The following is a 12,975-nucleotide window of genomic DNA, read 5'->3' as shown; positions in this document are numbered from 1 at the left end:
TATTACTCCCTCGGTTGATTTTAGAATTTTCAAAAACGGCCAAAATGGGGGTTAGGTTAACTTCCTTGTTAATTTACGGATTTTACTCGTTTTGGACCCTTTTTCTTTCACTAAAAAAGGCATAAAGTGGCCTAGCCTTATCGAATCAAAGCATGTAATAGTTCCTAGGAAATCTAACGAGCATATCTAGGACTTCCATGGTTGATTTTAGAATTTTCAAAAACGGCCAAAATGGGGGTTAAGTTAATTTCCTTGTAAATTTACGAATTTTACTCCTTTTTGACCATTTTTCTTTCACTAAAAACGGCCTAAACTGGTCGAGCCTTATCGAATCGAAGCGTGTAATAGTTCCTAGGAAATCTAACGAGCATATCTACGACTTCCATGGTTGATTTGAGAAATTTCAAAAACGACCAAAATGGTGGGAAAGTGAATTTCCTTGTTAATTTACGGATTTTACTCGATTTTGATCCTTTTTCTTTCACTAAAAAAGGCATAAAGTGGCCTAGCCTTATCGAATTGAACCATGGAATAGTTCCTAGAAAATATAACAAGCATATCTACGACATCCACGGTTGATTTTATAATTTTCAAAAACGGCCAAAATGGGGGTTAAGTTAATATCTTTGTTATTTTACGGATTTTACTCGTTTTTTTATCTTTTTCCTTTCACTAAAAAGGGCTTAAAGTGGTCGAGCCTTATCGAACCAAAGAATGTAATAGTTCCTATGAAATGTAACAAGCATATATTCGACTTCCAAGGTTGAATTTAGAATTTTCAAAAACGTCCAAAATGTGGGTTAAGTGAATTTCCTTATTAATTTACGGATTTTACACGTTTTTGACCCTTTTTCTTTCACTAAAAAAGGCATAATGTGGCATAGCCTTATCGAATCGAAGCATGTAATAGTTCATAGGAAACATAATATGCATATCCATGACTTCCATGGTTGATTTTAGAATTTTCAAAAACGGCCAAAATGGGGGTTAAGTTAATTTCCCTGTAAATTTACGAATTTTACTCGTTTTTGACCATTTTTCTTTCACTAAAAAAGACATAAAGTGGTCCAGCCTTATCGAATCGAACCATGGAATAGTTCCTAGAAAATATAACAAGCATATCTACGACATCCACGGTTGATTTTATAAGTTTCAAAAACGGCCAAAATGGGGGTTAAGTTAATTTCCTTGTTAATTTACGGATTTTACTCGTTTTTGACCTTTTTTCTTTGACTAAAAAAGGCATAAAGTGGCCTAGCCTTATCGAATCGAAGCATGTAATAGTTCCTAGGAAATCTAACGAGCATATCTATTACTCCCATGGTTGATTTTAGAATTTTCAAAAACGGCCAAAATGGGGGTTAGGTTAACTTCCTTGTTAATTTACGGATTTTACTCGTTTTTGACCTTTTTTCTTTCACTAAAAAAGGCATAAAGTGGCCTAGCCTTATCGAATCAAAGCATGTAATAGTTCCTAGGAAATCTAACGAGCATATCTATTACTCCCTCGGTTGATTTTAGAATTTTCAAAAACGGCCAAAATGGGGGTTAGGTTAACTTCCTTGTTAATTTACGGATTTTACTCGTTTTGGACCCTTTTTCTTTCACTAAAAAAGGCATAAAGTGGCCTAGCCTTATCGAATCAAAGCATGTAATAGTTCCTAGGAAATCTAACGAGCATATCTAGGACTTCCATGGTTGATTTTAGAATTTTCAAAAACGGCCAAAATGGGGGTTAAGTTAATTTCCTTGTAAATTTACGAATTTTACTCCTTTTTGACCATTTTTCTTTCACTAAAAACGGCCTAAACTGGTCGAGCCTTATCGAATCGAAGCGTGTAATAGTTCCTAGGAAATCTAACGAGCATATCTACGACTTCCATGGTTGATTTGAGAAATTTCAAAAACGACCAAAATGGTGGGAAAGTGAATTTCCTTGTTAATTTACGGATTTTACTCGATTTTGATCCTTTTTCTTTCACTAAAAAAGGCATAAAGTGGCCTAGCCTTATCGAATTGAACCATGGAATAGTTCCTAGAAAATATAACAAGCATATCTACGACATCCACGGTTGATTTTATAATTTTCAAAAACGGCCAAAATGGGGGTTAAGTTAATATCTTTGTTATTTTACGGATTTTACTCGTTTTTTTATCTTTTTCCTTTCACTAAAAAGGGCTTAAAGTGGTCGAGCCTTATCGAACCAAAGAATGTAATAGTTCCTATGAAATGTAACAAGCATATATTCGACTTCCAAGGTTGAATTTAGAATTTTCAAAAACGTCCAAAATGTGGGTTAAGTGAATTTCCTTATTAATTTACGGATTTTACACGTTTTTGACCCTTTTTCTTTCACTAAAAAAGGCATAATGTGGCATAGCCTTATCGAATCGAAGCATGTAATAGTTCATAGGAAACATAATATGCATATCCATGACTTCCATGGTTGATTTTAGAATTTTCAAAAACGGCCAAAATGGGGGTTAAGTTAATTTCCCTGTAAATTTACGAATTTTACTCGTTTTTGACCATTTTTCTTTCACTAAAAAAGACATAAAGTGGTCCAGCCTTATCGAATCGAACCATGGAATAGTTCCTAGAAAATATAACAAGCATATCTACGACATCCACGGTTGATTTTATAAGTTTCAAAAACGGCCAAAATGGGGGTTAAGTTAATTTCCTTGTTAATTTACGGATTTTACTCGTTTTTGACCTTTTTTCTTTGACTAAAAAAGGCATAAAGTGGCCTAGCCTTATCGAATCGAAGCATGTAATAGTTCCTAGGAAATCTAACGAGCATATCTATTACTCCCATGGTTGATTTTAGAATTTTCAAAAACGGCCAAAATGGGGGTTAGGTTAACTTCCTTGTTAATTTACGGATTTTACTCGTTTTTGACCTTTTTTCTTTCACTAAAAAAGGCATAAAGTGGCCTAGCCTTATCGAATCAAAGCATGTAATAGTTCCTAGGAAATCTAACGAGCATATCTATTACTCCCTCGGTTGATTTTAGAATTTTCAAAAACGGCCAAAATGGGGGTTAGGTTAACTTCCTTGTTAATTTACGGATTTTACTCGTTTTGGACCCTTTTTCTTTCACTAAAAAAGGCATAAAGTGGCCTAGCCTTATCGAATCAAAGCATGTAATAGTTCCTAGGAAATCTAACGAGCATATCTAGGACTTCCATGGTTGATTTTAGAATTTTCAAAAACGGCCAAAATGGGGGTTAAGTTAATTTCCTTGTAAATTTACGAATTTTACTCCTTTTTGACCATTTTTCTTTCACTAAAAACGGCCTAAACTGGTCGAGCCTTATCGAATCGAAGCGTGTAATAGTTCCTAGGAAATCTAACGAGCATATCTACGACTTCCATGGTTGATTTGAGAAATTTCAAAAACGACCAAAATGGTGGGAAAGTGAATTTCCTTGTTAATTTACGGATTTTACTCGATTTTGATCCTCTTTCTTTTACTAAAAAAGGCATAAAGTGGCCTAGCCTTATCGAATTGAACCATGGAATAGTTCCTAGAAAATATAACAAGCATATCTACGACATCCACGGTTGATTTTATAATTTTCAAAAACGGCCAAAATGGGGGTTAAGTTAATATCTTTGTTATTTTACGGATTTTACTCGTTTTTTTACCTTTTTCCTTTCACTAAAAAGGGCTTAAAGTGGTCGAGCCTTATCGAACCAAAGAATGTAATAGTTCCTATGAAATGTAACAAGCATATATTCGACTTCCAAGGTTGAATTTAGAATTTTCAAAAACGTCCAAAATGTGGGTTAAGTGAATTTCCTTATTAATTTACGGATTTTACACGTTTTTGACCCTTTTTCTTTCACTAAAAAAGGCATAATGTGGCATAGCCTTATCGAATCGAAGCATGTAATAGTTCATAGGAAACATAATATGCATATCCATGACTTCCATGGTTGATTTTAGAATTTTCAAAAACGGCCAAAATGGGGGTTAAGTTAACTTTCTTGTTAATTTTCGGATTTTACTCGATTTTGATCCTTTTTCTTTCACTAAAACGGGCATAAAGTGGCCTAGCCTTATCGAATCGAACAATGTAATAGTTCCTAGGAAATCTAACAAGCATATCTACGACTTACATGGTTTATATTTGATCAAAAACGGCCAAAATGGGGGTTAAGTTAATTTCCTTGTTAATTTATGGATTTTACTCGTTTTTGACCTTTTTTCTTTCGCTGAAAAAGGCATAAAGTGGCCTAGCCTTATCGAATCAAAGCATGTAATAGTTCCTATGAAATCTAACGAGCATATCTATTACTCCCATGGTTGATTTTAGAATTTTCAAAAACGGCCAAAATGGGGGTTAGGTTAACTTCCTTGTTAATTTACGGATTTTACTCGTTTTTGACCTTTTTTCTTTCACTAAAAAAGGCATAAAGTGGCCTAGCCTTATCGAATCAAAGCATGTAATAGTTCCTAGGAAATCTAACGAGCATATCTATTACTCCCTCGGTTGATTTTAGAATTTTCAAAAACGGCCAAAATGGGGGTTAGGTTAACTTCCTTGTTAATTTACGGATTTTACTCGTTTTGGACCCTTTTTCTTTCACTAAAAAAGGCATAAAGTGGCCTAGCCTTATCGAATCAAAGCATGTAATAGTTCCTAGGAAATCTAACGAGCATATCTAGGACTTCCATGGTTGATTTTAGAATTTTCAAAAACGGCCAAAATGGGGGTTAAGTTAATTTCCTTGTAAATTTACGAATTTTACTCCTTTTTGACCATTTTTCTTTCACTAAAAACGGCCTAAACTGGTCGAGCCTTATCGAATCGAAGCGTGTAATAGTTCCTAGGAAATCTAACGAGCATATCTACGACTTCCATGGTTGATTTGAGAAATTTCAAAAACGACCAAAATGGTGGGAAAGTGAATTTCCTTGTTAATTTACGGATTTTACTCGATTTTGATCCTTTTTCTTTCACTAAAAAAGGCATAAAGTGGCCTAGCCTTATCGAATTGAACCATGGAATAGTTCCTAGAAAATATAACAAGCATATCTACGACATCCACGGTTGATTTTATAATTTTCAAAAACGGCCAAAATGGGGGTTAAGTTAATATCTTTGTTATTTTACGGATTTTACTCGTTTTTTTATCTTTTTCCTTTCACTAAAAAGGGCTTAAAGTGGTCGAGCCTTATCGAACCAAAGAATGTAATAGTTCCTATGAAATGTAACAAGCATATATTCGACTTCCAAGGTTGAATTTAGAATTTTCAAAAACGTCCAAAATGTGGGTTAAGTGAATTTCCTTATTAATTTACGGATTTTACACGTTTTTGACCCTTTTTCTTTCACTAAAAAAGGCATAATGTGGCATAGCCTTATCGAATCGAAGCATGTAATAGTTCATAGGAAACATAATATGCATATCCATGACTTCCATGGTTGATTTTAGAATTTTCAAAAACGGCCAAAATGGGGGTTAAGTTAATTTCCCTGTAAATTTACGAATTTTACTCGTTTTTGACCATTTTTCTTTCACTAAAAAAGACATAAAGTGGTCCAGCCTTATCGAATCGAACCATGGAATAGTTCCTAGAAAATATAACAAGCATATCTACGACATCCACGGTTGATTTTATAAGTTTCAAAAACGGCCAAAATGGGGGTTAAGTTAATTTCCTTGTTAATTTACGGATTTTACTCGTTTTTGACCTTTTTTCTTTGACTAAAAAAGGCATAAAGTGGCCTAGCCTTATCGAATCGAAGCATGTAATAGTTCCTAGGAAATCTAACGAGCATATCTATTACTCCCATGGTTGATTTTAGAATTTTCAAAAACGGCCAAAATGGGGGTTAGGTTAACTTCCTTGTTAATTTACGGATTTTACTCGTTTTTGACCTTTTTTCTTTCACTAAAAAAGGCATAAAGTGGCCTAGCCTTATCGAATCAAAGCATGTAATAGTTCCTAGGAAATCTAACGAGCATATCTATTACTCCCTCGGTTGATTTTAGAATTTTCAAAAACGGCCAAAATGGGGGTTAGGTTAACTTCCTTGTTAATTTACGGATTTTACTCGTTTTGGACCCTTTTTCTTTCACTAAAAAAGGCATAAAGTGGCCTAGCCTTATCGAATCAAAGCATGTAATAGTTCCTAGGAAATCTAACGAGCATATCTAGGACTTCCATGGTTGATTTTAGAATTTTCAAAAACGGCCAAAATGGGGGTTAAGTTAATTTCCTTGTAAATTTACGAATTTTACTCCTTTTTGACCATTTTTCTTTCACTAAAAACGGCCTAAACTGGTCGAGCCTTATCGAATCGAAGCGTGTAATAGTTCCTAGGAAATCTAACGAGCATATCTACGACTTCCATGGTTGATTTGAGAAATTTCAAAAACGACCAAAATGGTGGGAAAGTGAATTTCCTTGTTAATTTACGGATTTTACTCGATTTTGATCCTTTTTCTTTCACTAAAAAAGGCATAAAGTGGCCTAGCCTTATCGAATTGAACCATGGAATAGTTCCTAGAAAATATAACAAGCATATCTACGACATCCACGGTTGATTTTATAATTTTCAAAAACGGCCAAAATGGGGGTTAAGTTAATATCTTTGTTATTTTACGGATTTTACTCGTTTTTTTATCTTTTTCCTTTCACTAAAAAGGGCTTAAAGTGGTCGAGCCTTATCGAACCAAAGAATGTAATAGTTCCTATGAAATGTAACAAGCATATATTCGACTTCCAAGGTTGAATTTAGAATTTTCAAAAACGTCCAAAATGTGGGTTAAGTGAATTTCCTTATTAATTTACGGATTTTACACGTTTTTGACCCTTTTTCTTTCACTAAAAAAGGCATAATGTGGCATAGCCTTATCGAATCGAAGCATGTAATAGTTCATAGGAAACATAATATGCATATCCATGACTTCCATGGTTGATTTTAGAATTTTCAAAAACGGCCAAAATGGGGGTTAAGTTAATTTCCCTGTAAATTTACGAATTTTACTCGTTTTTGACCATTTTTCTTTCACTAAAAAAGACATAAAGTGGTCCAGCCTTATCGAATCGAACCATGGAATAGTTCCTAGAAAATATAACAAGCATATCTACGACATCCACGGTTGATTTTATAAGTTTCAAAAACGGCCAAAATGGGGGTTAAGTTAATTTCCTTGTTAATTTACGGATTTTACTCGTTTTTGACCTTTTTTCTTTGACTAAAAAAGGCATAAAGTGGCCTAGCCTTATCGAATCGAAGCATGTAATAGTTCCTAGGAAATCTAACGAGCATATCTATTACTCCCATGGTTGATTTTAGAATTTTCAAAAACGGCCAAAATGGGGGTTAGGTTAACTTCCTTGTTAATTTACGGATTTTACTCGTTTTTGACCTTTTTTCTTTCACTAAAAAAGGCATAAAGTGGCCTAGCCTTATCGAATCAAAGCATGTAATAGTTCCTAGGAAATCTAACGAGCATATCTATTACTCCCTCGGTTGATTTTAGAATTTTCAAAAACGGCCAAAATGGGGGTTAGGTTAACTTCCTTGTTAATTTACGGATTTTACTCGTTTTGGACCCTTTTTCTTTCACTAAAAAAGGCATAAAGTGGCCTAGCCTTATCGAATCAAAGCATGTAATAGTTCCTAGGAAATCTAACGAGCATATCTAGGACTTCCATGGTTGATTTTAGAATTTTCAAAAACGGCCAAAATGGGGGTTAAGTTAATTTCCTTGTAAATTTACGAATTTTACTCCTTTTTGACCATTTTTCTTTCACTAAAAACGGCCTAAACTGGTCGAGCCTTATCGAATCGAAGCGTGTAATAGTTCCTAGGAAATCTAACGAGCATATCTACGACTTCCATGGTTGATTTGAGAAATTTCAAAAACGACCAAAATGGTGGGAAAGTGAATTTCCTTGTTAATTTACGGATTTTACTCGATTTTGATCCTCTTTCTTTTACTAAAAAAGGCATAAAGTGGCCTAGCCTTATCGAATTGAACCATGGAATAGTTCCTAGAAAATATAACAAGCATATCTACGACATCCACGGTTGATTTTATAATTTTCAAAAACGGCCAAAATGGGGGTTAAGTTAATATCTTTGTTATTTTACGGATTTTACTCGTTTTTTTACCTTTTTCCTTTCACTAAAAAGGGCTTAAAGTGGTCGAGCCTTATCGAACCAAAGAATGTAATAGTTCCTATGAAATGTAACAAGCATATATTCGACTTCCAAGGTTGAATTTAGAATTTTCAAAAACGTCCAAAATGTGGGTTAAGTGAATTTCCTTATTAATTTACGGATTTTACACGTTTTTGACCCTTTTTCTTTCACTAAAAAAGGCATAATGTGGCATAGCCTTATCGAATCGAAGCATGTAATAGTTCATAGGAAACATAATATGCATATCCATGACTTCCATGGTTGATTTTAGAATTTTCAAAAACGGCCAAAATGGGGGTTAAGTTAACTTTCTTGTTAATTTTCGGATTTTACTCGATTTTGATCCTTTTTCTTTCACTAAAACGGGCATAAAGTGGCCTAGCCTTATCGAATCGAACAATGTAATAGTTCCTAGGAAATCTAACAAGCATATCTACGACTTACATGGTTTATATTTGATCAAAAACGGCCAAAATGGGGGTTAAGTTAATTTCCTTGTTAATTTATGGATTTTACTCGTTTTTGACCTTTTTTCTTTCGCTGAAAAAGGCATAAAGTGGCCTAGCCTTATCGAATCAAAGCATGTAATAGTTCCTATGAAATCTAACGAGCATATCTATTACTCCCATGGTTGATTTTAGAATTTTCAAAAACGGCCAAAATGGGGGTTAGGTTAACTTCCTTGTTAATTTACGGATTTTACTCGTTTTTGACCTTTTTTCTTTCACTAAAAAAGGCATAAAGTGGCCTAGCCTTATCGAATCAAAGCATGTAATAGTTCCTAGGAAATCTAACGAGCATATCTATTACTCCCTCGGTTGATTTTAGAATTTTCAAAAACGGCCAAAATGGGGGTTAGGTTAACTTCCTTGTTAATTTACGGATTTTACTCGTTTTGGACCCTTTTTCTTTCACTAAAAAAGGCATAAAGTGGCCTAGCCTTATCGAATCAAAGCATGTAATAGTTCCTAGGAAATCTAACGAGCATATCTAGGACTTCCATGGTTGATTTTAGAATTTTCAAAAACGGCCAAAATGGGGGTTAAGTTAATTTCCTTGTAAATTTACGAATTTTACTCCTTTTTGACCATTTTTCTTTCACTAAAAACGGCCTAAACTGGTCGAGCCTTATCGAATCGAAGCGTGTAATAGTTCCTAGGAAATCTAACGAGCATATCTACGACTTCCATGGTTGATTTGAGAAATTTCAAAAACGACCAAAATGGTGGGAAAGTGAATTTCCTTGTTAATTTACGGATTTTACTCGATTTTGATCCTCTTTCTTTTACTAAAAAAGGCATAAAGTGGCCTAGCCTTATCGAATTGAACCATGGAATAGTTCCTAGAAAATATAACAAGCATATCTACGACATCCACGGTTGATTTTATAATTTTCAAAAACGGCCAAAATGGGGGTTAAGTTAATATCTTTGTTATTTTACGGATTTTACTCGTTTTTTTACCTTTTTCCTTTCACTAAAAAGGGCTTAAAGTGGTCGAGCCTTATCGAACCAAAGAATGTAATAGTTCCTATGAAATGTAACAAGCATATATTCGACTTCCAAGGTTGAATTTAGAATTTTCAAAAACGTCCAAAATGTGGGTTAAGTGAATTTCCTTATTAATTTACGGATTTTACACGTTTTTGACCCTTTTTCTTTCACTAAAAAAGGCATAATGTGGCATAGCCTTATCGAATCGAAGCATGTAATAGTTCATAGGAAACATAATATGCATATCCATGACTTCCATGGTTGATTTTAGAATTTTCAAAAACGGCCAAAATGGGGGTTAAGTTAACTTTCTTGTTAATTTTCGGATTTTACTCGATTTTGATCCTTTTTCTTTCACTAAAACGGGCATAAAGTGGCCTAGCCTTATCGAATCGAACAATGTAATAGTTCCTAGGAAATCTAACAAGCATATCTACGACTTACATGGTTTATATTTGATCAAAAACGGCCAAAATGGGGGTTAAGTTAATTTCCTTGTTAATTTATGGATTTTACTCGTTTTTGACCTTTTTTCTTTCGCTGAAAAAGGCATAAAGTGGTCTAGCCTTATCGAATCAAAGCATGTAATAGTTCCTATGAAATCTAACGAGCATATCTATTACTCCCATGGTTGATTTTAGAATTTTCAAAAACGGCCAAAATGGGGGTTAGGTTAACTTCCTTGTTAATTTACGGATTTTACTCGTTTTTGACCTTTTTTCTTTCACTAAAAAAGGCATAAAGTGGCCTAGCCTTATCGAATCAAAGCATGTAATAGTTCCTAGGAAATCTAACGAGCATATCTATTACTCCCTCGGTTGATTTTAGAATTTTCAAAAACGGCCAAAATGGGGGTTAGGTTAACTTCCTTGTTAATTTACGGATTTTACTCGTTTTGGACCCTTTTTCTTTCACTAAAAAAGGCATAAAGTGGCCTAGCCTTATCGAATCAAAGCATGTAATAGTTCCTAGGAAATCTAACGAGCATATCTAGGACTTCCATGGTTGATTTTAGAATTTTCAAAAACGGCCAAAATGGGGGTTAAGTTAATTTCCTTGTAAATTTACGAATTTTACTCCTTTTTGACCATTTTTCTTTCACTAAAAACGGCCTAAACTGGTCGAGCCTTATCGAATCGAAGCGTGTAATAGTTCCTAGGAAATCTAACGAGCATATCTACGACTTCCATGGTTGATTTGAGAAATTTCAAAAACGACCAAAATGGTGGGAAAGTGAATTTCCTTGTTAATTTACGGATTTTACTCGATTTTGATCCTTTTTCTTTCACTAAAAAAGGCATAAAGTGGCCTAGCCTTATCGAATTGAACCATGGAATAGTTCCTAGAAAATATAACAAGCATATCTACGACATCCACGGTTGATTTTATAATTTTCAAAAACGGCCAAAATGGGGGTTAAGTTAATATCTTTGTTATTTTACGGATTTTACTCGTTTTTTTATCTTTTTCCTTTCACTAAAAAGGGCTTAAAGTGGTCGAGCCTTATCGAACCAAAGAATGTAATAGTTCCTATGAAATGTAACAAGCATATATTCGACTTCCAAGGTTGAATTTAGAATTTTCAAAAACGTCCAAAATGTGGGTTAAGTGAATTTCCTTATTAATTTACGGATTTTACACGTTTTTGACCCTTTTTCTTTCACTAAAAAAGGCATAATGTGGCATAGCCTTATCGAATCGAAGCATGTAATAGTTCATAGGAAACATAATATGCATATCCATGACTTCCATGGTTGATTTTAGAATTTTCAAAAACGGCCAAAATAGGGGTTAAGTTAATTTCCCTGTAAATTTACGAATTTTACTCCTTTTTGACCATTTTTCTTTCACTAAAAAAGACATAAAGTGGTCCAGCCTTATCGAATCGAACCATGGAATAGTTCCTAGAAAATATAACAAGCATATCTACGACATCCACGGTTGATTTTATAAGTTTCAAAAACGGCCAAAATGGGGGTTAAGTTAATTTCCTTGTTAATTTACGGATTTTACTCGTTTTTGACCTTTTTTCTTTGACTAAAAAAGGCATAAAGTGGCCTAGCCTTATCGAATCGAAGCATGTAATAGTTCCTAGGAAATCTAACGAGCATATCTATTACTCCCATGGTTGATTTTAGAATTTTCAAAAACGGCCAAAATGGGGGTTAGGTTAACTTCCTTGTTAATTTACGGATTTTACTCGTTTTTGACCTTTTTTCTTTCACTAAAAAAGGCATAAAGTGGCCTAGCCTTATCGAATCAAAGCATGTAATAGTTCCTAGGAAATCTAACGAGCATATCTATTACTCCCTCGGTTGATTTTAGAATTTTCAAAAACGGCCAAAATGGGGGTTAGGTTAACTTCCTTGTTAATTTACGGATTTTACTCGTTTTGGACCCTTTTTCTTTCACTAAAAAAGGCATAAAGTGGCCTAGCCTTATCGAATCAAAGCATGTAATAGTTCCTAGGAAATCTAACGAGCATATCTAGGACTTCCATGGTTGATTTTAGAATTTTCAAAAACGGCCAAAATGGGGGTTAAGTTAATTTCCTTGTAAATTTACGAATTTTACTCCTTTTTGACCATTTTTCTTTCACTAAAAACGGCCTAAACTGGTCGAGCCTTATCGAATCGAAGCGTGTAATAGTTCCTAGGAAATCTAACGAGCATATCTACGACTTCCATGGTTGATTTGAGAAATTTCAAAAACGACCAAAATGGTGGGAAAGTGAATTTCCTTGTTAATTTACGGATTTTACTCGATTTTGATCCTCTTTCTTTTACTAAAAAAGGCATAAAGTGGCCTAGCCTTATCGAATTGAACCATGGAATAGTTCCTAGAAAATATAACAAGCATATCTACGACATCCACGGTTGATTTTATAATTTTCAAAAACGGCCAAAATGGGGGTTAAGTTAATATCTTTGTTATTTTACGGATTTTACTCGTTTTTTTACCTTTTTCCTTTCACTAAAAAGGGCTTAAAGTGGTCGAGCCTTATCGAACCAAAGAATGTAATAGTTCCTATGAAATGTAACAAGCATATATTCGACTTCCAAGGTTGAATTTAGAATTTTCAAAAACGTCCAAAATGTGGGTTAAGTGAATTTCCTTATTAATTTACGGATTTTACACGTTTTTGACCCTTTTTCTTTCACTAAAAAAGGCATAATGTGGCATAGCCTTATCGAATCGAAGCATGTAATAGTTCATAGGAAACATAATATGCATATCCATGACTTCCATGGTTGATTTTAGAATTTTCAAAAACGGCCAAAATGGGGGTTAAGTTAATTTCCCTGTAAATTT

Source organism: Medicago sativa, chromosome 7, assembly GCF_051527215.1.
Source record: "Medicago sativa cultivar Bolivia chromosome 7, Bolivia_mono, whole genome shotgun sequence".
Lineage (NCBI taxonomy): Eukaryota > Viridiplantae > Streptophyta > Magnoliopsida > Fabales > Fabaceae > Medicago > Medicago sativa.
This window is presented reverse-complemented; position numbering follows the sequence as displayed.